Consider the following 26,929-nt stretch of genomic DNA (forward strand, 5'->3'; position numbering starts at 1 on the left):
ATTTGTGATTATTCAAATTGGAGTGAGTAAAAGATGTCTCCCACAATACACCACTGCTGAAATATGCAAATCATCCTTTGTTGTCCCCGTCAGCTAGCCACGCCTCCAGAACCGCTGGAAGGCAATGATGTGTCAGCTTGTTCATTTGTACAGAGCCATAATAATCCTACATGCATACAGACTGTTTCAGATTGGTTGATCCTCATCAGTGCATGGCATGGATTCACAATGAGCTTGCCAGGTAATCTCTAACTACTGGTGATGATTACAATCTGCCAATTATTTATTATTACTCAAAATTTTAGCCACATGTGATTATGATTTGGAAATTCAATTGATTAAGTGTAATCCATTTGTAATTTTTCACCAACTTTAACCACTTCAGCGCCACAGTGTTGAAAATCGTATGCATCCGAGCAACGTTCACCTCCCATTCATTTGCCAATAACTTGATCACTACTTATCACAATTAATTGATCTATATCTTGTTTTTCTGCCACTAATTAGGCTTTCTTTGGGTAGTACATTTTGCTAAGAATTCTTTTTTCTAAATCCATTTTAACAGGAAGATTAAGAAAGAAACTGAAAAAAAAATCATTATTTCTCAGTTTTTTGGCCATTATAGTTTGAAATTAATACATGCTACCGTAATTAAAATCCATGTATTTTATTTGTCCATTTGTCCCGATTATTACACTATTTAAATGATGTCCCTATCACAATGTATGGCGCAGATATTTTATTTAGAAATAAAGGTGCATTTTTCAATTTGCGTCCATCACTATTCACAAGCTTATAATTAAAAAATAAATATAATAATATAGTATCTTCACATGCATATTTAAAAAGTTCAGACCCTCAGGTAACTGTTTATGGTTTTTTTTTTCATTGTAATTTTTTTTTTTATAAAAAAATGTATTTGGGTAATTTTTGGTGTGGGATGGAAACAGTTAATTTTAAATGTAATTTATTAATAAAAAAATGTATGTGGGTGTAGTTTACTATTTGGCCACAAGATGGCCGCAGTCAAAAAAGTCCTGAAAGTGAACAATCACGTTTCCAGGAAATAGAGGATGGGATTTTTTTTTTTTTGTTTAGCAGAAAGACTGGGGTCTCTGATAAGAGACCATCGTTTTTTCTGCAGGGGTCTTAGATCGGTGAAATGGAACTATATTCCCATTCACTGATCAAGGGGCAAACGGCAGGCGGTGGGAGTGCGTGCGGGAGCATGCACAGCGCAACAGCATCAGCACAGCCTATCTGGACGAACATATTCGTCCAGATAGGCTGAAGTGGTTAATGAATATTACCATAGCCCCCATAAATGCTACCATCACCAAAATTGCCATGTATGTTAAGGAAAATAGTGGGAACCAATCACATAAAAAAAAAAAAAAAAAAAAAAAAAAAAACCTTGTAGTTTTTGAGAAAATGGATTTTAAAACTTCAAAGTAAAAAATGTGCAAAATGTCATTTTAGCAGCCAGGGACAGCCATACTATCTCAGGAAACAAAACAAAAAACACATATATAGGTAGATAAACACTTGTTCTGCTTTCATAACAGAAGTATTGTACTGTCCTTGTTTTTATTTCAGTGGGTAATGATGACATAATGAGTATTTGCTGGGCGTTTCCTGGAATCTTATGCTATACTTAGTGTGGGATTTCCAGCAGTGATATGTGACCCCCAGTGTCTGGTGTTTGGCCAGCTGCAGCTCCTGTACAGAGAATAGAGCCATTGTTGGGATTACAGAGGGTGGGGAGGCGGTTACTGGAGAGATTTACATTTGTGGTATCGTTGTCCTTTGTGATGGATGAAAGGGAAGCAGAGAACAATAGAAGGTGAGCCCCGAGAGTCTGCTGGCCATAGACAGAAGCCTGCCAGGCCATGTGATGGATGAAAGGGAAGCAGAGAATAATAGAAGGTGAGCCCCGAGAGTCTGCTGGCCATAGACAGAAGCCTGCCAGGCCATGTGATGGATGAAAGGGAAGCAGAGAATAATAGAAGGTGAGCCCCGAGAGTCTGCTGGCCATAGACAGAAGCCTGCCAGGCCATGTGATGGATGAAAGGGAAGCAGAGAATAATAGAAGGTGAGCCCCGAGAGTCTGCTGGCCATAGACAGAAGCCTGCCAGGCCATGTGATGGATGAAAGGGAAGCAGAGAATAATAGAAGGTGAGCCCCGAGAGTCTGCTGGCCATAGACAGAAGCCTGCCAGGCCATGTGATGGATGAAAGGGAAGCAGGGAATAATAGAAGGTGAGCCCCGAGAGTCTGCTGGCCATAGACAGAAGCCTGCCAGGCCATATGATGGATGAAAGGGAAGCAGGGAATAATAGAAGGTGAGCCCCGAGAGTCTGCTGGCCATAGACAGAAGCCTGCCAGGCCATATGATGGATGAAAGGGAAGCAGGGAATAATAGAAGGTGAGCCCCGAGAGTCTGCTGGCCATAGACAGAAGCCTGCCAGGCCATGTGATGGATGAAAGGGAAGCAGGGAATAATAGAAGGTGAGCCCCGAGAGTCTGCTGGCCATAGACAGAAGCCTGCCAGGCCAGCTCATCTCTGTGGCTTTCCCATTGTGGGGGAACCGGTCCTTCAGGTCCAGCAACTTCCACAGGTCTGATGTTATCACAGCTGTGTGACTGTATAGCAGGTCTATAGAGAGAAAGAGCTTCCTCCCCGACCACCATACACTGATCACTGCTAATCATCCTGCATACATGTATTATATCATCTATCTATCCATCCATTATCTATCTATCCAGTATCTATCTATCTATCTATCTATCTATCTATCTATCTATCTACAGTATCTATCTATCTACAGTATCTATCTATCTATCTATCTATCTATCCATCCATCCATCCACCTAGCTAGTTATCTATCCATTATCTATCTATCTATCTATCTATCTATCTATCTATCTATCTATCTATCTATCTTTCTATCTATCTGTCTATCCATCCATCTATCTACCTAGCTAGTTATCTATCCATTATCTATCTAGCTATCTATCCATTATCTATCTAGCTATCTATCCATTATCTATCTATCTATCTATCTATCTATCTATCTATCTATCTATCTATCTATCCATCCATCCATCCATCCATCCATCTATCTACCTAGCTAGTTATCTATCCATTATCTATCTAGCTATCTATCCATTATCTATCTATCTATCTATCTATCTATCTATCTATCTATCTATCTATCTATCTATCTATCTATCTATCTATCTATCTATCTATCAGTGGCCACTAACGATACAGTTTGCTGAATGACTGCTTAAGAGCAATTCTTCCTATGAACATTAGGAAATTATTGTTTGGGAGTCCATCCATTATCTATCTATCTATCTATCTATCTATCTATCTATCTATCTATCTATCTATCTGTCTGTCTGTCTGTCTGTCTGTCTGTCTGTCTGTCTGTCTGTCTGTCTGTCTGTCTGTCTATCTATCTATCTATCTATCTATCTATCTATCTAGCTAGCTAGCTATCCATTATCTATCTAGCTATCTATCCATTATCTATCTAGCTATCTATCCATTATCTATCTAGCTATCTATCCATTATCTATCTAGCTATCCATCCATTATCTATCTAGCTATCTATCCATTATCTATCTAGCTATCTATCCATTATCTATCTAGCTATCATCTATCTATCTTTCTATCCATTATCTATCTATCTATCTATCTATCTATCTATCTATCCATTATTTATCTATCTATCTATCTATCTATCTATCTATCTATCTATCTATCTATCTATCTATCTATCTATCTATCCATTATCTATCTATCTTTCTATCCATTATCTATCTATCTATCTATCTATCTATCTATCTATCTATCTATCTATCTATCTATCCATTATTTATCTAGCTATCTATCTATCCATTATCTATCTAGCTATCTATCCATTATCTATCTAGCTATCCATCCATTATCTATCTAGCTATCTATCCATTATCTATCTATCTATCTATCTATCTATCTATCTATCTATCTATCTATCAATGCATTATCTTTCTATCTATCTATCAGTGGCCACTAACGATACAGTTTGCTGAATGACTGCTTATGAGCAATTCTTCCCATGAACAATCGGAAATGATTGTTTGGGAGTCGGGGGACCACTAATGGAAAAAAAAAAATCTCCTAACTAATTTGATAGGGAATACTTCCTAATTTATATCTATACAAATCAATTTGAGAGCAAACATATGAAAGATCTGATAAAATAAAACTGGAAAACCGTATAGAAACATATAGAAAGCAGCAAAACAAAACAAAACATGACGTCACCTCCGTAGAAGATCTACCGTCAATATATATAAATATATATCAGGAGCAGACCATGAAGTAAGGGCCTTTTTCCATTGGAAAGTGATGCAAATGTGACAACCTAGCCGCATTGCATCACTTCAGCTGCTGGCCGCGTCACTTCAGCTGCTGGCCGCGTCACTTCCGCTGCTGGCCGTGTCACTTCAGCTGCTGGCCGCGTCACTTCCGCTGCTGGCCGCGTCACTTCAGCTGCTGGCCGCGTCACTTCAGCTGCTGGCTGCGTCACTTCCGCTGCTGGCCGCGTCACTTCCCCAGTTTTCTCTACCTTACACTTCTATGTATAATGCTAGTTTTTACTTTGACATGTCATTCAACCAGATCTTAGCTGTATAAATAATATTTACCTATATAGTACACAGCGTCCCACTTTATTGTCATAAAGGCTATTTTGTACTTTAAGGCCTAGCTGCAGGGCCATACAACGCAGCACACACGTGATCCCCTCCCCCCCTTCTGCCCACCAACAGAGCATTCTGTTGGTGGCCTCTGATCGCTGCTAGTGTTTTTGTTTATTTTTTAATATTTTTAATATTTGTTTGTTTTATTTTTAAATAAATATGTGCTTTTTTAAATTATTGTTATTCCCACTCTCCCTCCCTTGGGTAACTGTTAGAAAGATTGGAGCATGGTCCGTCCAAGTGATAAAACCAATCATATCTTCAGATGCTTTTTGAAAACTTGTACTATCTAATAGGAAAAAAGTTTATCCTGAGAAAAAAAGTAAATTCTTTTTGTAATCTATGAAGTCCATGGATAATAGACCCTCGCTATGAAGCAGTTTGCAGAGAGGAGATGTATTAAGGATTTCTTTGAGGAATCTAAAGAAGGGCCCAAGCAAGAGTTACAGTCACCCCCATGTATGACCTTTCTTGATGGACTCTACTTGTTTTTCGCATATGTATAATTACGCATCATAATCGTAATGCGAAATTTAAGGGAAAATCATATTAATTTTGTATGTAATAGTAATATCTCATAATTTTGCATAATTTTTTTGTAGCCACTATTCTCCTTAAAGGGACACTTAAGTCAAAAAAAAATGAGTTTTACTCACCTGGGGATTCCAATGGCCCCCTGCAGCTGTCCGGTGCCCTCGCCGTCTCCCTCCGATCCTCCTGGCCCCGCCGGCAGCCACTTCCTGTTTCGGTGACAGGAGCTGACAGGCTGGGGACGCGAGTGATTCTTTGCATTCCCAGACACATTAGTACCCTCTATGCTGCTATATGGTATATGATATATGCTATAGTAGCATAGATGGCGCTATTGTGGCCAGGAACGCAAAGAATCACTGGCGTCCCCAGCCTGTCAGCTCCTGTCACCGAAACAGGAAGTGGCTGCCGGCGGGGCCAGGAGAATCAGAGGGAGATGGCGAGGACACCGGACAGCTGCAGGGGGCTATTGGAAGCCCCAGGTGAGTAAAACTCATTTTTTTTTTTTTTTTTACTTAAGTGTCCCTTTAACATGTGTAGCAATTTTGGTGTCAATAGCCTGTACGGGGGCTTTGCTATTTACAGCCAGATTCGGCACAAAATTATGCGAAAATTACGAATGACTGTACGAAATCAAATGTATAAACCATAATTCCGTAGAGGCAAAATTGTGAAAATTAACACAAAAATTTGCCTAATCGTAAATAACTGATTATGATCATTACTACTTGTTGGAACAATTTTTTTCATGAAGATGGTCTGCCCCTGATTAGGAGCATAAAGGCTTTCCAAGGTATACAGGTGATCAATAACCAAACAAATGAAGATAATGGGCTCAATTCTGGTAGCTCTGTGAGGTAAATATTTTTTGGTAGGTAAAATACCTCATGAGGTATTTTCCTCTTCTTTTATCAATTCTGAAAGATTTTTCTCCATTTCAGAACATGAGGTAAAACAAGTGGTAAAACATGTGGTAAAACATGAGGTAAATGCATAGAGTGAGGTAAAACATGAGGTATTTCAGTGGTAAGCCTGCAGCAAATAAGTAATAGGCCTCGATTCATAAAAGTGCCTGCGAGCGGGGAAAGTCGAGCGGGGAAACACCGCTGTCGGTATTTCCGCCTTCAGGGTGGTAATTCATAAAAATGTTGCCTGTTGTGACAGGCGTGCGGAGATACTCCGCTGTAGGCAGGCGTTAGGCTGTCGGGAGACATGCGGAAGCCGGAGAAGCAGGCGGAATCCCTCCGTGCGGTGTTCTCTCTGCAGCTGCTTGGGAGGTCTGTCCCATTCACTGCAATGTATTCCGCACGCTTCTCGCCACATCAGAGGTAGCGGTAATACCCGTCCGCATACCGCTACCTCTAATTTTTATGAATTGACCACTTGTTACTTTTGCTGTGATAATCACCGCGCAAGGCGGTGATTTATCACTCTGCTCGCGAATGTCGGCTTTTCATGCGGAAAAGCCTTTATGAATACAGATCTTGCTGTGTGGTCGGTAAAGTGTGCCGTTTTCTGCATTCCCGCATGCGGGAATGCTTTATGAATCGAGGCCATAGTCTTTAATTGTCTTCCATAAGTTAGGATAGTCTTTGGAAGATGTTTTTTTTTTTGAGGAGGGAAGGTGTATTTGATTATGTAGCAACCTATGAAAAGTAAATTTATAGGCATCCATTACAAAAAAAAAATCCAGCTCATTTACCTTTAGAGGCTGGGGGGAGGGGGGTGGTAGGAGCACTTTTAGAGGCTGGGGGGAGGGGGGGTCGGAGCACTTTTAGAGGCTGGTTGAGGGGTCAGCACTTTTAAAGACTGGGGGTGTGAGTACTTTTACTTTTAGAGGCTGGGGGTCTGGAGGGGGGGTTACAGCACTTTTACTTTTAGAGGCTGGGGGGGGGGGGGGGGATCGGTGTTTGCCACAGTTTTACAATTTTTTTTAAATAGAGGCTGTGGGTTGGAGCATTTTTACTTTTTTTTCCAACCAGAGGTTGGGGAATGGCAATGTTGAGGGGGGCGCGGCAGATGAAGGATTGTACAGGGTTTGGAGCACTTTTTCTTTTTTTAAAACAAAATGGAAGCTGGGGGGGGGGAGGGGGGATTCGTTGGTCAGATCACTTTTACTTATTTCAGCAAAATATGGGGTCCTTGAACACAGAACAAGGCGTCTAGTTAAAAATGGCGCCGGCAAAAAAAATGGTGCCCCCTTCTGCCCGATATATGTTTAAAACGATATTTATCGTTTTAAAGGTTAAAATAGTGCAGACCTTTTGAACGAAATTTATCGTTTTAAAACTTTTTTTTTTTTGTCCTGCCTGAACGATATTTATCGTTTTAACCCTTGCTTTGCTGCCGTTTGGAAAATATCTGCCCGCCGGCTTTAATGTTTAATAGCAAAGCCCCCTTAAAAGCTAAAAACACCAAATTTGCAGGGAATGTTAAGAAGAAAATTGTGAACAAGAGGAAAACATTTTTTTTCAAAAAGACCTTATAGTTTTTGAGAAAATCGATTTTGAATATTCTTCTTCTGACCGTGGGAAAATTAAACGCCCGCCGACTTTAGCGGTTAATAGCAAAGCCCCTTTAAATGCCAGAAACACCAAACGTGTAGGGAATGTTAAGAAGAATAGTGGGAACACGAAGAAAAAAAATTGTTCAAAAAGACCTTAAAGTTTTTGAGAAAATCGATTTTAACCACTTCAGGATTCTGCGTACGCATATGTACGCCCCTGAATCCTGAAGCGGTTTCCATGGAAACGGCCGCTCGAACGAGCGGCCGTTCCATGTCAGTTCACGGAGGGTGTCTCCGTGAACACCCTGCGAGCCTCCGATCGTGGCTCGCAGGGTAAATGTAAACAGGCGGGGAAATTCTTCCCCACTGTTTACATACATACGGCGCTGCTGCGCAGCAGCGCCGTGACGGAGATCGGCGATCCCCGGCCTCTGATTGGCCGGGGATCGCCGGCATCTGATAGGCTAAAGCCTATCCTATCCGGCGCAGGACGGCTTACCATCCTGCGCCGCACACAGGGGACGGGAGAGGGAGGTAAGGCGGCAGAGGGAGGACTAGCGCTGCGGAGGGGGGCTTTGAGGAGCCCCCCCCCCGCTAGGCACAGCAGCGCGGCGGCGATCAGACCCCCCCAGCAGGACATCCCCCTAGTGGGGAAAAAAGGGGGGAAGTCTGATCGCCCTGCACGATTTCTGATCTGTGCTGCGGGCTGAAGAGCCCCCGCAGCACAGATCAGCAAAACCACCCGGTATCCGGAAGTGGTTAAATCTTCAAAGAGGAAATGTATCTATTTAAATCGCATACTGACATTTCCGTGGAAACTTTTTCCGCCGACTTTAGCAGTTAATAGCAAAGTCCCCTTAAATCCTAGCAACACCAAATTTGCAGGATATGTTAAAAAGATACTGGGAAACAATATTAAAAAAAAAAATTATAAAAATTATAGCTGAGAGTTGCGTCTATGCATCTATATAGACGCATTAGCGCTAGCTGCCGCTGCCCTCCCTGCCTCCCCCCACCTGTCACCCTCACCCATGCTGGCACCCAATGCACCCATGGGTGCCAGCATGGGTGAGGGTGACAGGTGGGGGGAGGCAGCGAGGGCAGCGGCAGCTAGCGCTAATGCGTCTATATAGATGCATAGACGCAACTCTCAGCTATACTAAGTATAGCTGAGAACAAAAAGCATCTTTAAATTTTGGCTCCAAGGCTCCCCATTGGTTCCTTATCGACCAATGGGGATCCTCCTGATCCTCCTGATCCCCATTGGTCTGTTAAGGAACCAATGGGGACCATTGGAGCTAAAATTTAAAGATGCTTTTTGCTCTTAGCTATACTAAGTATAGCTAAGAGCAGTGAGTGCGGCGGAGGCGGCGTGTGTGGCGTCGGGGCGGCGGAGATCATCAATCAACATGTAACAGAAGGTCGCAAGATAGAGGATACTGTCGTGGGACCTGATTGACGTGGGATTTTTTTCTTAAAGGTACAGGTAAGTATTTCTGGTTAATTTAGAACATTAAAGGACTTTTCTCGTTGTTGTGTCTTTATTTCATTTAACCCTTTGTGGAAATGGGTAAGGGGTACAAAGTAGCCCTATACTCATTTCTCCTGGGAGGGGGGTGGGCATCTGGGGGTCCCCTTCTTAAAGGGGACTCCCAGATGCCACCATGAACCCCCCCCCAGGGAGTCGTCGCCCCCCGCCTCCACCTGGGGCAAGGGAGGCGGGGAAGAGCCCCTTGTCCATGGATTGGACAAGGGGCTCCGGGGGGGAGGGGGAGGCTTGGCCGCCCCTCCCCCCCGGAGCCCCCCCCCCACACCATGGACCATACGGGCTGGTATAGCTCAGGGTGCGAAGCCCCAGTCGGCCGGGGCTCCGCATTCTGCTGGCTATCCCAGCCTGCATGGGAGACAAGGGGTTACAGAGGCTCGGGAGGGGGGACCCCACATCATTTTTTTCAAAAAATTTCCCACACTCTGAACATAACCCACAAATTTTAATTAAAAAAAAAAAATAAATAAAATTTTTCAATTTTTTTTTTAAATATTGTTTCCCAGTATCTTTTTAACATATCCTGCAAATTTGGTGTTGCTAGGATTTAAAGGGAACCAGAGATGAACGATTCACACAAAATAAACATATCAGTTTATAGCTTGTAAAGAATAAATGCTCTACCTGATAATTTTGCCGCTCTGGTGTGCCTTTTTGAGTGTTTTTTATCCATTATTGCTCCAGGAAAAATCAAATATGGCCGCCGGCTCATATCCCTTCTCCTTACGGGTTATGAGTTGTTCTGGATGTGCTGTCTAGGCCATATGAGACTATGCTGCTATCTAGGCTAAATGCAGCCTTTCATCTATGTGCTTTCATTTTGGTATGATGTACAGCTGCCTGTAGGAAGTGTCTCTCATAGGAATGAAACTGCCGTTATTATCAGTATCTAGTGCACACAGAGCACACAGGGATCATATTGCAGCCACAGAGCTTCTCTCTCAGGACCAGCAGCCTCTCCCATGTCATCACAGCTCTCAGTATGCAAAGCAGGAAATCTAAGCCAGGAGAGGGGAAGGCTTGGGCTTGAAAAGACATCACAGAAGAGTGACTCAGCTATAATGATTCCAGGTCAAACCTCGACTGAATAGTCGGTGGATTCTTATCACAGTTGCTAATAGACTAATTAAGCAGATAACAATGAAACTAAAAGCAGGGTAGGTGTTTACTGTCATGTTCCCTCTGATAAATGTAATAAAATACATGAGGGTGCTTCATCTCTGGTTCTCTTTAACTGCTAAAGTCGGCGGAAAAAGTTTCCACGGAAATGTCAGTACGCGATTTAAATAGATACATTTCCTCTTTGAAGATTTAAAATCGATTTTCTCAAAAACTATAAGGTCTTTTTGAACAATTTTTTTTTCTTCGTGTTCCCACTATTCTTCTCTGCTGCTTTTCCTGCTTGTATCCCGGCAAACTCTATCACCAGATGCCCCAGCATGTCGGACTGATCCTAATATCAGCTGCTAATCGATTGGAATTATCGACTGGACCTTTTGAAGATCTCCTCGGAGGGGCAGGAGCTGTGGTAGATCCACAGCAGATAGTGTTGCACAGCATCAGGCTAAACTCTACTGAACATAGAAGTGCAATGTGTGGATTCTGATCAGCAAAGAATCTATCGTTGTTTATTATATACTAGCTGGACGCCCGGCGTTGCCCGGGTATGTATTTGGCTGGTGTTGGCCCCGCCCCTTTTCCCTAACCCTAACACACAATTACCTAATTACTTAATGACCAAGTTTGTGAGCTTTGCAGTCTTTGGCATCAATAATTTGCATTGAAATAAAATTCATATGATTGGCTGTGGCTCCACCCCTTTTCTGAATTTGAACCCAATTCCCCAACTGGCCAAGTGTACCAGGTACAGGTGATTAACAGTGCAAGAGGCTTGTGCCATTAACAGTGCAAGAATGGCAGCAATTAAATATTCCCCTTAAAAATCAATAGGTGGATTTTGATTGGCTTTTGTACGCTCCACCCACCTTTCTGAATATTAATCCCAGTCACCCAGTGACCAACTGTGCAAAGTTTGAGAACCCTGCCATTAACAGTGTAAGAATGGCTGCAGTTTACATTTGCGCAATGAAATTTGTATTTTTCTCCGCCCACTGATTTACTGACATTGTTCAGGTATGTATTTGGCTGGTGTTGGCTGTGCCCACTTTTTCTAACCCTAACACACAATGACCAAGTTTGTGCGCTTTGCGGTCTTTGGCATCAATAATTTGCATTGAGATTAAACAAATCTGATTGGCTGTTTGTGGCTCCACCCCTTTGTCTAAATTTGAACCCCAGTCACCCAATGACCAACTGTACCAGGTTTGAGGCTTGTACCATTAACAGTGCAAGAATGGCAGCAATTACATATTCCCCTTGAAAATCAATAGGTGAATTTTGATTGTCTTTTGTAGGCTCCACCCACTTTTCTGAATATTAATCCCAGTTACCCAGTGACCAATTGTGCAAAGTTTGAGAACGCTGCCATTAACCGTGTAAGAATGGCTGCAGTTTACATTTTCTCAGTGAAATGTGTATTTGTATCCGCCCACTGATGACCCGGTATTGCCCGATTATGTATTTGGCTGGTGTTGGCTGTGCCCACTTTTCCTATCCTTAACACACAATTACTCAATTACTCAATGACCAAGTTTGTGAGCTTTGCGGTTTTTGGCATCCATAACCTGCATTAAAATGAAACAAATAAGATTGTCTGTTTGTGGCTCCACCCCCTTTTATAAATTTAAACCCCAGTCACCCAATGATCAACTGTACCAAGTTTAAGGCTTGTGCCATTAACAGTGCAAGAATGGCAGCAATGAAATATTCCCCTGAAAAATCAATAGGTAATTTTTGATTGGCTTTTGTAGGCTCCACCCACTTTTCTGAATATTAATCCCAGTCACCCAGTAACCAACTGTGCAGAGTTTGAGAACCCTACAATTAATAGTGTAAGAATTGCTGCAGTTTACATTTTTCCAGTAAAATTTGTATTTGTCTCCGCCCACTTATGACCCTGTGTTACCCGCTTATATATTTGGCTGGTGTTGGCTGTGCCCACTTTCCTAACCCTCACACACAATTAATCAATTACTCAATTACCAAGTTTGTGAGCTTTGCGGTGTTTGGCATCAATAATTTGCATTGGAATGGAACACATCTAATTGGCTGTTTGTGGCTCCACCCCCCTTTCTCAAATTGAACCCCAGTCACCCAATGATCAACTGTACCAGGTTTGAGGCTTGTGCCATTAACAGTGCAAGAATGGCAGCAATGTAAATATTCCCCTTGAAAATCAATAGGTGAATTATGATTGGCTTTTCTGAATATTAATGCCAGTCACCCAGTGACCAATTGTGCAAAGTGTGAGAACCCTGCCATTAACAGTGTAAGAATGGCTGCAGTTTACATTTTCCAGTGAAATTTGTATTTGTCTCCGCCCCCTTTTTGGTTATGGGAATAAAAAGTATCCTATACTTTATTCCAGGTAATGTACTATGTGTGTGCCAAATTTCATTCAAATCCGTTCAGGCGTTTTTGCGTGATCGAGTAACAAACATCCAAACATCCGAACTTTCCCATTTATTATACTAGCTGGACGCCCGGCGTTGCCCGGATATGTATTTGGCTAGTGTTGGCTCTGCCCACTTTTCCTAACCCTAACACACAATTACTGAATGCCCAAGTATGTGAGCTTTGCGGTCTTTGGCATCAATAATTTGTAATGAAATAAAATTAATCTGATTGGATGTGGCTCCACCCGTTTTCTGAATTTGAAGCCACATCACCCAATGGCCAACTGTACCAGGTACACGTGATTAACAGTGCAAGAATGGCAGCAATTAAATATTCCCCTTAAAAATCAATAGGTGGATTTTGATTGGCTTTTATAGGCTCCACCCACCTTTCTGAATATTAATCCCAGTCACCCAGTGACCAACTGTGCAAAGTTTGAGAACCCTACCATTAACAGTGTAAGAATGGCTGCAGTTTACATTTGCACAATGAAATTTGTATTTTTCTCCACCCACTTATTTCCTAACATTGTTCAGGTATGTATTTGGCTGGTGTTGGCTCCGCCTACTATTTCTAACCCTAACACACAATTACTCAATAACCAAGTTTGTGAGCTTTGCGGTCTTTGGCATCAATAATTTGCATTAAGATTAAACAAATCTGATTGGCTGTTTGTGGCTCCACCCCTTTGTCTGAATTTGAACCCCAGTCACCCAATGACCAACTGTACCAGGTTTAAGGCTTGTGCCATAAACAGTGCAAGAATGGTAGCAATTACATATTCCCCTTGAAAATCAATAGGTGAATTTTGATTGGCTTTTGTAGGCTCCACCCACTACTTTGAATATTTATCCCAGTCACCCAGTGACCAACTGTGCAAAGTTTGAGAACCCTACCATTAACAGTGTAAGAATGGCTGCAGTTTACATTTTCTCAGTGAAATTTGCATTTGTCTCCGCCTACTGATGACCCGGCATTGCCCGATTATGTATTTGGCTGGTGTTGGCTGCACCTACTTTTCCTAACCCTAACACACAATTACTCAATTACTCAATGACCAAGTTTGTGAGCTTTGCGGTCTTTGGCATCAATAACCTTCATTAAAATGAAACAAATCATATTGGCTGTTTGTGGCTCCATCCCCTTTTATAAATATAAACCCCAGTCACGCAATAATCAACTGTACCAGGTTTGAGGCTTGTGCCATTAACAGTGCAAGAATAGCAGCAATGAAATATTCCCCTGAATAATCAATAGGTAATTTTTGATTGCCTTCTGTAGGCTCCACCCACTTTTCTGAACATTAACCCCAGTCACCCAGTAACCAACTGTGCAAAGTTTGAGAACCCTACAATTAACAGTGTAAGAATGGCTGCTGTTTACATTTTCCCAGTAAAATTTGTATTTGTCTCCGCCCACTTATGACCCCGCGTTGCCCGCTTATGTATTTGGCTGGTGTTGGCTGTGCCCACTTTGTTTAACCCTAACGCACAATGAATCAATTACTCAGTTACCAAGTTGGTGAGCTTTGCGGTATTTGGCATCAATAATTTGCATTGGAATGAAACAAATCTAAATGGCTGTTTGTGGCTCCACCCCCTTTCTGAAATTGAACCCTAGTCACTCAATGATCAACTGTAGGCTTGTGCCATTAACAGTGCAAGAATGGCAGCAATGTAAATATTCCCCTTGAAAATCAATAGGTTAATTTTGATTGGCTTTTATAGACTCCACCCACTTTTATGAATATTAATCCTAGTCACCCAGTAACCAACTGTGCAAAGTTTGAGAACCCTACCATTAACAGTGTAAGCATGGCTGCTGTTTACACTTTCCCAGTAAATTTTGTATTTGTCTCCGCCCACTTATGACACGGCGTTGCCCTTTTATGTATTTGGCTGGTGTTGGCTGTGCCTACTTTTCTAACCCTAACACACAATTAATCAATTACCAAGTTTGTGATCTTTGTGGTGTTTGGCATCAATAATTTGCATTGAAATGAAACAAATCTAAATGGCTGTTTGTGGCTCCACCCTCTTTCTGAAATTGAACCCCAGTCACACAATGACCAACTGTACCAGGTTTGAGGCTTGTGCCATTAACAGTGCAAGAATGGCAGCAATTATATATTCCCTTTGAAAATCAATAGGTGAATTTTGATTGGCTTGTATAGGCTCCACCCACTTTTCTGAATATTAATCCCAGTCACCCAACGACCAACTGTGCAAAGTGTGAGAACCCTGCCATTAACAGTGTAAGAATGGCTGCAGTTTACATTTCCCAGTGAAATTTGTATTTGTCTCCGCCCCCTTTTTGGTTATGGGAATAAAAAGTATCCTATACTTTATTCCAGGTAATGTACTATGTGTGTGCCAAATTTCATTCAAATCCGTTCAGCCATTTTTGCTGCGTGATCGAGTAACAAACATCCAAACATCTAAACATCCAAACATCCGAACTTTCCCATGTATTATATCAGTAGGATTAGTAGGACTTATTTCATTTGGTGGTCTATTAACCCTCCTGGCGGTCTATTAAAAACCGCCAGGGGGCAGCGCAGCAGTTTTTTTTAATTTATTTTGTTTTTAAAATCATGTAGCGAGCCCAGGGCTCGCTACATGATAGCCGCTGTGCAGCGGCATCCCCCCACCCGCTTCGATCTCCGATCAGGAAATGCCATGGCCATGGCGACAGGCGGGATGACGTCACCAACGTCATTGACGTTGTGACGTCATTGGGAGTCCCGATCCACCCCTCAGCGCTGCCTGCCACTGATTGGCCAGGCAGCGCACAGGGTCTGGGGGGTGGGGCGGCGCGGCGCGGCGCAGCGAGCGGCGGCTAATCGGCACGGAGCGGCGGCGATCGGAGTGCACACGCAGCTAGCAAAGTGCTAGCTGCTTGTTGCAAAAATAAAATTATGCAAATCGGCCCAGCAGGGCCTGAGAAATCCTCCTGCGCGGCTTACCCCAAATTTACCGCCAGGAAGGTTAATGTGTGGCAACCTTATCTGTGTATCCCTCTATCTCCGTTTGCCTGTCTATCCATTCAACCATCCATTTGTCCGTCCGTCCATCCATCCATTCATACATCCATCTATCCATTCATCCATCCATTCATCCATCCATCCATCCATCCATCCATTCATACATCCATCTATCCATTCATCCATCCATTCATCCATCCATCCATCCATCCAGGGCCAGATATACACTTTAGGAGCTTGTATGTACAGAGATTCTAGAGCCATAAACTCTGCCCCTTAGCGCAGGCCACACCCCCATTACCAACCCTTATTTTCTTATCCTATATAATAAACCCCCTGTGTCCCGATGTCCTCGCCTATCCCTGTGTCTGTGCCTTTGCGCTACTGCGCATGTGTGGCACGCAGGCGGCCGTTGGGACAGGAGGAGGACGGGTGCAGGGGGAGTGTGGGCGGAGTGAGTGGGCGCACGGCGGGGAGTGCGGCTTGAATGCCAGGCAAGGTGGTGGTGAGGTGAGGGGGGTGTGACTGAGCCCTAGCGCCACTTGGATAAGGCCCCCTCTACTTTATTAATATATATGTATATGACTCTAGTTGCCTTATAAAACAGGCGACACACAATCAGGGGCGGGGCTACACACAACTAAGCCACCCCCCACCAAGATGAGAAGAGCAGGCAGTGAATGGCAGTGGGTGTGGCCAGAGTGCACAGCTGATCTGCAGCTGGTGTGGTGCCGGAACAGAGGGAGGAGCAATTCCCAAACCGTCCACCACGCTACTCTCACAGGAGGCACGGATTAGCCTCAGATCTCCGCCCCTAACTATGTACCTGCGGCTGCCGGACAGGAGTCGGGTGGTGAGCGACATCACCCTTCTGGCTCTGCTGAAAGGGGGGACATTCAGAAAGAGAAAGAGAGGGGAGCTGCCTCTGCCACATAAGGCCCAACATCCAATCCACCTCTTAATCCACCCCTCCAGCCATTCATCCATCCATCCCCCCCCCTTTGCCCCTCCAGTCTCTGCAGCACAGGCCGTGTCATTGGTGGTCACTGTAGGTTGGGACTGTATGGGCTCTCTGGTGAGGCAGACATGCTGACTAAGCTCTGCACTGTCACCTCTGTCAATCAGTCACCTCTGTGAGCCAGGAGACGTCCAAATATCGCTGACCAGACTCCCAGCATCGCTACAAGACTCTGCTGATTAATTACACTGGCTGCTGGGAATATGTGACATGAGGGGTCATAAGGAGACATAAAGCACAGACACACCTCCCTCCCTGCTGCAGCCAATGTGCCTCCAACATTAAAAGAGGCCTCTAACCAAACACTACACTTCACTCACATCCAAGACACAAATCACCACTACCACATCACATAGCCCAGAGAAAAATGTCCTATGACACTATGACAATGGTAGGATCAGATTGTGAGCTCCTCTGAAGACAGTTAGTGACATGACTATGTACTCTGTATAGTGCTGCAGAAGATGTCAGCAGGGCCGGTTCTCTCATGAGGCAAGGTGAAACATTTGCATCAGGTGGCAGAGATTTCAGGGGCAGCATTTTTGTAGTGTTTACACTAACAGCATGTAGTCAGAGTAGGAAGATAACGAGACTCACAGACTCACAGCCAACCAATGTGCTATTGTGTTGAGCTACAGCATGTCATGTGAGAACATTAATTCAAGCAGAGTAAATTGTTGGGTGCTGTGCGATCATTCCAAATCGGGTTGGGGTGGGGGGCGCATCCTCACAAGTTTGCCTCAGGCAGGAAAACATCTAGAACCGGCCCTGGATGTCAGTGCTATATAAATACATAATAATAATATGGTAGGATATTATACTATGACTATGGTAGGGTTAGATTGTGAGCTCCTCTGAGGACAGTCAGTGACATGCCTATGTACTCTGTAATGTGCTGCAGAAGATGTCAGTGCTATATAAATACATAATAATAATATGGTAGGACATTAGACTATGACTATGGTGGGATTAGAGTGTGAGCTCCTCTGAGGACAGTCAGTGACATGACTATGTACTCTGTAATGTGCTGCAGAAGATATCAGTAATATATAAATACATAATAATAATAATATGGTAGGATATTATACTATGACTATGGTAGGATTAGATTGTGAGCTCCTCTGAGGACAGTCAGTGACATGACTATGTACTCTGTAATGTGCTGCAGAAGATGTCAGTGCTATATAAATACATAATAATAATATAGTAGGACATTAGACTATGACTATGGTAGGATTAGAGTGTGAGCTCCTCTGAGGACAGTCAGTGACATGACTATGTACTCTGTAATGTGCTGCAGAAGATATCAGTAATATATAAATACATAATAATAATAATATGGTAGGATATTATACTATGACTATGGTAGGATTAGATTGTGAGCTCCTCTGAGGACAGTCAGTGACATGACTATGTACTCTGTAATGTGCTGCAGAAGATGTCAGTGCTATATAAATACATAATAATAATATGGTAGGACATTAGACTATGACTATGGTAGGATTAGATTGTGAGCACCTCTGAGGACAGTCAGTGACATGACTATGTACTCTGTACAGTGCTGCAGAAGATGTCAGTGCTATATAAATACATAATAATAATATGATAGGACATTAGACTATGACTATGGTAGGATTAGACTGTGAGCTCCTCTGAGGACAGTCAGTGACATGACTATGTACTCTGTAATGTGCTGCAGAAGATGTCAGTGCTGTATAAATACATAATAATAATATGGTAGGACATTAGACTATGACTATGGTAGGGTTAGATTGTGAGCTCCTCTGAGGACAGTCAGTGGCATGACTATGTACTCTGTAATGTGCTGCAGAAGATGTCAGTGCTATATAAATACATAATAATAATATGGTAGGACATTACACTATGACTATGGTGGGATTAGATTGTGAGCACCTCTGAGGACAGTCAGTGACATGACTATGTACTCTGTACAGTGCTGCAGAAGATGTCAGTGCTATATAAATACATAATAATAATATGATAGGACATTAGACTATGACTATGGTAGGATTAGACTGTGAGCTCCTCTGAGGACAGTCAGTGACATGACTATGTACTCTGTAATGTGCTGCAGAAGATGTCAGTGCTTTATAAATACATAATAATAATATGGTAGGACATTAGACTATGACTATGGTAGGGTTAGATTGTGAGCTCCTCTGAGGACAGTCAGTGGCATGACTATGTACTCTGTAATGTGCTGCAGAAGATGTCAGTGCTATATAAATACATAATAATAATATGGTAGGACATTACACTATGACTATGGTGGGATTAGATTGTGAGCACCTCTGAGGACAGTCAGTTACATGACTATGTACTCTGTAATGTGCAGCAGAAGATGGCAGTGCTATATAAAGACATAATAATAATATGATAGGACATTAGACTATGACTATGGTAGGATTAGAGTGTGAGCTCCTCTGAGGACAGTCAGTGACATGACTATGTACTCTGTAATGTGCTGCAGAAGATGTCAGAGCTATATAAATACATAATAATAATATGGTAGGATATTATACTATGACAATGGTAGGATTAGAGTGTGAACTCCTCTGAGGACAGTCAGTGACATGACTATGTACTCTGTAATGTGCTGCAGAAGATGTCAGTGCTATATAAATACATAATAATAATAATATGGTAGGACATTAGACTGTGACTATGGTAGGATTAGATTGTGAGCTCCTCTGAGGACAGTAAGTGACATGACTATGTACTCTGTAATGTGCTGCAGGAGATGTCAGTGCTATATAAATACATAATAATAATATGGTAGGATATTATACTATGACAATGGTAGGATTAGAGTGTGAGCTCCTCTGAGGACAGTCAGTGACATGACTATGTACTCTGTAATGTGCTGCAGAAGATGTCAGTGCTATATAAATACATAATAATAATAATATGGTAGGACATTAGACTGTGACTATGGTAGGATTAGATTGTGAGCTCCTCTGAGGACAGTCAGTGACATGACTATGTACTCTGTAATGTGCTGCAGGAGATGTCAGTGCTATATAAATACATAATAATAATATGGCAGGACATTAGACTCTGACTATGGTGGGATTAGAGTGTGAGCTCCTCTGAGGACAGTCAGTGACATGACTATGTACTCTGTAATGTGCTGCAGGAGATGTCAGTGCTATATAAATACATAATAATAATATGGCAGGACATTAGACTATGACTATGGTAGGATTAGAGTGTGAGCTCCTCTGAGCACAGTCAGTGATGTGACTATGTGCTGCAGAAGATGTCAGTGCTATATAAATACATAATAATAATATGGTAGGACATTACACTATGACTATGGTTGGGATTAGAGTGTGAGCTCCTCTGAGGACAGTCAGTGACATGACTATGTACTCTGTAATGTGCTGCAGAAGATGTCACTGCTATATAAATACATAATAATAATAATATGGTAGGACATTACACTATGACTATGGTTGGGATTAGAGTGTGAGCTCCTCTGAGGACAGTCAGTGGCATGACTATGTACTCTGTAATGTGCTGCAGAAGATGTCAGTGCTACATAAATACATAATAATAATATGGTAGGACATTAGACTATGACTATGGTAGGATTAGACTGTGAGCTCCTCTGAGGACAGGCAGTGACATGACTGTGTACTCTGTAATGTGCTGCAGAAGATGTCAGTGCTATATAAATACATAATATTAATATGGTAGGACATTAGACTATGACTATGGTAGGATTAGATTGTGAGCTCCTCTGAGGATAGTCAGTGACATGACTATGCACTCTGTACAGTGCTGCAGAAGATGTCAGGGCTATATAAATACATAATAACAATATGGTAGGACATTAGGCTATGACTATGGTAGGATTAGAGTGTGAGCTCCTCTGAGGACAGTCAGTGACATGACTATGTACTCTGTAATGTGCTGCAGGAGATGTCAGTGCTATATAAATACATAATAATAATATGGGAGGACATTACACTATGACTATGGTAGGATTAGATTGTGAGCTCCTCTGAGGACAGTCAGTGACAGAACTATGTACTCTGTACAGTGCTGCAGAAGATGTCAGTGCAATATAAATACATAATAATAATAATATGGCAGGACATTAGACTATGACTATGGTAGGATTAGAGTGTGAGCTCCTCTGAGGACAGTCAGTGACATGACTATGTACTCTGTACAGTGCTGCAGGAGAGGTCAGTGCTATATAAATACATAATAATAATATGGTAGGACATTAGACTATGACTATGGTAGGATTAGAGTGTGAGCTCCCCTGAGGACAGTCAGTGACATGACTATGTACTCTGTAATGTGCTGCAGGAGATGTCAGTGCTATATAAATACATAATAACAATATGGTAGGACATTAGACTATGACTATGGCAGGATTAGATTGTGAGCTCCTCTGAGGACAGTCAGTGACATGACTATGTACTCTGTAATGTGCTGCAGAAGATGTCAGTGCTATATAAATACATAATAATAATATGGTAGGACATTAGACTAGGACTATGGTTGGATTAGATTGTGAGCTCCTCTGAGGACAGTCAGTGACATGACTATGTACTCTGTAATGTGCTGCAGAAGATGTCAGTGCTATATAAATACATAATAATAATATGGTAGGAGATTAGGCTATGACTATGGTAGGATTAGAGTGTGAGCTCCTCTGAGGACAGTCAGTGACATGCCTATGTACTCTGTAATGTGCTGCAGAAGATGTCAGTGCTATATAAATACATAATAATAATATGGTAGGACATTAGACTATGACTATGGTAGGATTAGATTGTGAGCTCCTCTGAGGACAGTCAGTGACATGACTATGTACTCTGTAATGTGCTGCAGGAGATGTTAGTGCTATATAAATATATAATAACAATATGGTAGGACATTAGACTATGACTATGGCAGGATTAGATTGTGAGCTCCTCTGAGGACAGTCAGTGACATGACTATGTACTCTGTAATGTGCTGCAGAAGATGTCAGTGCTATATAAATACATAATAATAATATGGTAGGACATTAGACTATGACTATGGTAGGATTAGATTGTGAGCTCCTCTGAGGACAGTCAGTGACATGACTATGTACTCTGTACAGTGCTGCAGGAGAGGTCAGTGCTATATAAATACATAATAATAATATGGTAGGACATTAGACTATGACTATGGTAGAATTAGAGTGTGAGCTCCCCTGAGGACAGTCAGTGACATGACTATGTACTCTGTAATGTGCTGCAGGAGATGTCAGTGCTATATAAATATATAATAACAATATGGTAGGACATTAGACTATGACTATGGCAGGATTAGATTGTGAGCTCCTCTGAGGACAGTCAGTGACATGACTATGTACTCTGTAATGTGCTGCAGAAGATGTCAGTGCTATATAAATACATAATAATAATATGGTAGGACATTAGACTATGACTATGGTAGAGATTATATTGTGAGCTCCTCTGAGGACAGTAGTGACATGACTATGTACTCTGTAATGTGCTGCAGAAGATGTCAGTGCTATATAAATACATAATCATAATATGGTAGGACATTAGACTATGACGATGGTAGGATTAGAGTGTGAGCTCCTCTGAGGACAGTCAGTGACATGACTATGTACTCTGTACAGTGCTGCAGAAGATGTCAGTGCTATATAAATACATAATAATAATATGGTAGGACATTAGACTATGACTATGGTAGGATTAGAGTGTGAGCTCCTCTGAGGACAGTCAGTGACATGACTATGTACTCTGTAATGTGCTGCAGAAGATGTCAGTGCTATATAAATACATAATAATAATATGGTAGGACATTAGACTATGACTATGGTAGGATTAGAGTGTGAGCTCCTCTGAGGACAGTCAGTGACATGACTATGTACTCTGTAATGTGCTGCAGGAGATGTCAGAGCTATATAAATACATAATAATAATATGGTAGGACATTACACTATGACTATGGTAGGATTAGAGTGTGAGGAGGGAGGGAGGTTTAATAAATAAATAGCCATTTATATTGAAAAATAAAACAATTTTTTTTTTATATAAAAACAAATAAAGAATATAGCAGGGATAACAGAAAGGGGGGGGGGGGGGGGGGGATTACTTGTGTGCTGAGTTGTATAGCTCTGCAGCGAGCCCTTAAAGTGGCCAATTTAGTAAAAAATTGGTTGGTCACTAGGGGGTTTAAGACTTCGGTCCTCAAGAGGTTAAACAAGTAAAAGTGTATCAGATGAGTCCTATTGGATGAAACGCCCCTGATGAGTCCTATTGGATGAAACGCGTAGCGATAGGGAAGAGCCAGAGGGTGGTGACGTCATCTCGGGATCAGGAAGTTGCCGGCCGGTCCTGTTTGCCAGTGTGGGGCTGTTCTGTAGCAGCGGGAGGTGGAGGCAGAGCTGGACATCCATATGCAGATATATATTATATTATACACGCTGAATACCACCCTGACTATGTGAGAGCAATTCTTTTTAGCACGAGAAGCGTCCTGCTCTACAGTTTTACGCTATGAGATGTTTTTATCGTGCTTTTTATGGAGGATTGAATGAACTGGAAGCTGCAGCGTGATCCTGGAGTTTATCTAAGGCCTGGAAGGCTAGTGAATGGTTTCAGCTACAAGCAGGGGCGTAACTAGACTTAATAGGGCCCCCTCCCCTGCAAAAATGATAGCATGGGGCCCCCCTGGTCCCCGAACCCCATGCAGGTCACATGATCGGGAGCCGGCAAATGGCAGCAGGGAGTGTTTTGCTGTGAAGCAGCCTCTGGAAGCAGGGAAACGTTACACACCCTCCTGCACATGGTTTATGTGAGCAAACAGGGAGGGTTTTTGCTAATTGGCTGCACTTGCAGTTGGGGTGAGGAGGGAGGAGGACCCCCAAAGCCTCTGGGCCCCCCAGCGATGGCAGGGGCTGCAGGGGTGATTGCTACGGCCATGGCTACATGCTAGATTCACCTGGCTGTGAGGTTTTTATACAATTGTTTTTCTCATTAGCTGATTTTCACCTCGGGTGTCATTTATGCTTCTCACATTGAGGCTTAAACAAGTAAAAATGAATCAGATGAGTCCTATTGGATGAAACGCCCCTGATGAGTCCTACTGAACAAAACGTGTAGCTGAAACCATTCACTAGCCTTCCAGGCCTTAGATAAACTCCAGGTCCACACTGCAGCTTCCAGATTATATGTCTATTCAATCCTACTGGCCAAAACGTGTAGCTGAAACCATTCACTAGCCTTCCAGGCCTTAGATAAACTCCAGGTCCACACTGCAGTGTTCAGATTATATGTCTATTCAATCCTACTGGACAAAACGATAAAGAGTCCTATTGGACAAAACGATAAAGCTTTATCCACTGACTGAGCCCCTTCACTGTTGGTGTGTGGGGGGGGGGGATCTGTGTCTATACCTAGGGTGTATTGTAGTGGCTTTACTGACACTTGTGTGCTAGGAGGATCTCTTGAACTGAAAAACTCTGTCCTATTTACAGTCTTACACTATATTAGCTTGCTTTCGTTTATAGGTTACAGCCTTCTGTTACCTGTTGGTAAACGCAGTGGGAAATATCTGTTTTCACAAGCAAAAATGAATGCAGTTTAGTTTCTAAGATCCGTAAAAACAGATTATCTCAGATTAGGCAGCTCTGACGGTCGGTGATGAGGAGACACGTAGCCGTGCGGTGGATGGGTGCAGTGAATGGGGAGGGGGGGGTTACTTTGTGCCAAACCTGAAAAACAACATACAAGAGAGACATTCTACAGATTATAAATAGAGAACGCTTTTCACCCGTGTATGCATCGTTACCATCTAGCACAACTCCCACTAGAGTTGGGCCGAACCTCCGATTTTCGGTTCGCGAACCGGGTTCGCGAACTTTCGCGAAAGGTTCGGTTCGCGTTAAAGTTCGCGAACCGCAATAGACTTCAATGGGGATGCGAACTTTGAAAAAAAAAATAATTATGCTGGCCACAAAAGTGATGGAAAAGATGTTTCAAGGGGTCTAACACCTGGAGGGGGGGATGGCGGAGTGGGATACATGCCAAAAGTCCCCGGGAAAAATCTGGATTTGACGCAAAGCAGCGTTTTAAGGGCAGAAATCACATTGAATGCTAAATGACAGGCCTAAAGTGCTTTCAAACATCTTGCATGTGTATACATCAATCAGGTAGTGTAATTAAGGTACTGCTTCACACTGACACACCAAACTCATCGTGTAACGCACCGCAAACAGCTGTTTGTGTAGTGACGGCCGTGCTTTACTGGTGCGCACCATGGCGAGAGTGCAGGTTTTGGTGGCTTTACAGCCCATATGGTCACCTGGCTGATGTAGCTGAATGACAGAACAGTGACTGTCCAGCTGATCAAATTTGGTCTGACCACAATGAGGCAACGACCTTATTATCGTGGGTGTGCCCCCCGAGACACTCATCTAGGCGCCGGTCATTGCTCCATTGTGATACGCAAGCCCCTTCACCACGGCAAGGTAATGATCACGAAGGGGAATGGGCGCATGTACATGCCTTTTCTTTTGTTGTTGCAGCTGCCCGCAGTGCAGCCAGAAAAATTAGGCAGTCATGTACACGCACCCGAAAAATTATTACAGCGGCCGCTGCTAGCAGCGGCCTAAAAAATTCAGCAATCCGCCTGGAGTCCCGGACCCTGTTGGTGGTGGCGGAGAAGGTAGTCAAGCGGCCTGCAGGCAGACATGCTGTGTGGAGGGACTGGGAGCGACTTAGTCTTCTTGGGGCAGGCCAGGCAGCCAGTCACACGGCGTGCAGGCAGAGATGCTGTATGTGCGGGGACTGACTTAGTCTTGGGGCGGGCAGCAGCCCTCCGGGATCCATGCCTCATTCATTTTGATAAAGGTGAGGTACTTAACACTTTTGTGACTTAGGCGACTTCTCTTCTCTGTGACAATGCCTCCAGCTGCGCTGAAGGTCCTTTCTGAGAGGACGCTTGCGGCAGGGCAGGAGAGAAGTTGGATGGCAAATTGGGACAGCTCTGGCCACAGGTCAAGCCTGCGCACCCAGTAGTTCAAGGGTTCCTCATCGCTGTTCACAGCAGTGTCTACATCCACACTTAAGGCCAGGTAGTCGGCTACCTGCCGTTCCAGGCGTTGGTGGAGGGTGGATCCGGAAGGGCTACGGCGAGGCGTTGGACTAAAGAACGTCCGCATGTCCGACATCACCATGAGATCGCTGGAGCGTCCTGTCTTTGACTGCGTGGACACGGGAGGAGGATTAGTGGCAGTGGTACCTTGCTGGCGTTGTGCCGTCACATCACCCTTAAAGGCATTGTAAAGCATAGTTGACAGCTGGTTCTGCATGTGCTGCATCCTTTCCACCTTCCGGTGAGTTGGTAACAGGTCCGCCACTTTGTGCCTGTACCGAGGGTCTAGTAGTGTGGCCACCCAGTACAGCTCATTCCCCTTGAGGTTTTTTATACGGGGGTCCCTCAACAGGCAGGACAGCATAAAAGACGACATCTGCACAAAGTCGGATCCAGTACCCTCCATCTCCTCTTGCTCTTCCTCAGTGACGTCAGGTAAGTCAACCTCCTCCCCCCAGCCGCGAACAATACCACGGGAAGGTTGAGCAGCACAAGCCCCTTGCGATGCCTGCTGAGGTTGTTCTCCTGCCGCTGTCCCCTCCTCCTCCTCCTCCTCCTCCCCCAAAGAAACACCTTGCTCATCATCCTCTGAGTCTGATTCGTCTTCTGCACACGACTTCTCTTCTTCCTCCTCCTCCCCCCTCTGTGCTGCCGCAGGTGTTGAGGAAACAGCTGGGTCTGATGAAAATTGGTCCCATGCCTGTTCCTGCCGTAACGGTTCCTGGTCACGCTCATTCACAGCTTCATCCGCCACTCTACGCACAGCACGCTCCAAGAAGTAAGCGTAGGGAATTAAGTCGCTGATGGTGCCCTCACTGCGGCTCACCAGGTTGGTCACCTCCTCAAACGGCCGCATGAGCCTGCATGCATTCTCCATCAGTGTCCAGTTGTCGGGCCAGAACATCCCCATCTTCCCAGACTGTTTCATTCTACTGTAGTTGTA

General features: G+C 43.3%; 1 protein-coding gene across 5 annotated transcripts in view; it reads left to right on the forward strand.

The window, feature by feature from the left end:
• Positions 1 to 26,929, forward strand: part of LOC137560841 (cornifelin homolog) — an 83,423-nt gene that overhangs the window by 9,979 nt on the left and 46,515 nt on the right. The window contains exon 1 of one of the 5 annotated variants that reach the window (XM_068271980.1): positions 1,816 to 1,843. The exons of 2 other annotated variants lie outside the window; for them this stretch is intronic. The gene's annotated coding sequence lies outside the window, so the exon portion shown is untranslated. Of the gene's footprint in view, positions 1 to 1,815; positions 1,844 to 2,154; positions 2,176 to 2,429; positions 2,508 to 26,929 lie in introns of those variants that run through there. 2 more of the 5 variants (XM_068271981.1, XM_068271979.1) reach the window with 2 other exon arrangements.

Source organism: Hyperolius riggenbachi, chromosome 3, assembly GCF_040937935.1.
Source record: "Hyperolius riggenbachi isolate aHypRig1 chromosome 3, aHypRig1.pri, whole genome shotgun sequence".
Classification (NCBI taxonomy): domain Eukaryota; kingdom Metazoa; phylum Chordata; class Amphibia; order Anura; family Hyperoliidae; genus Hyperolius; species Hyperolius riggenbachi.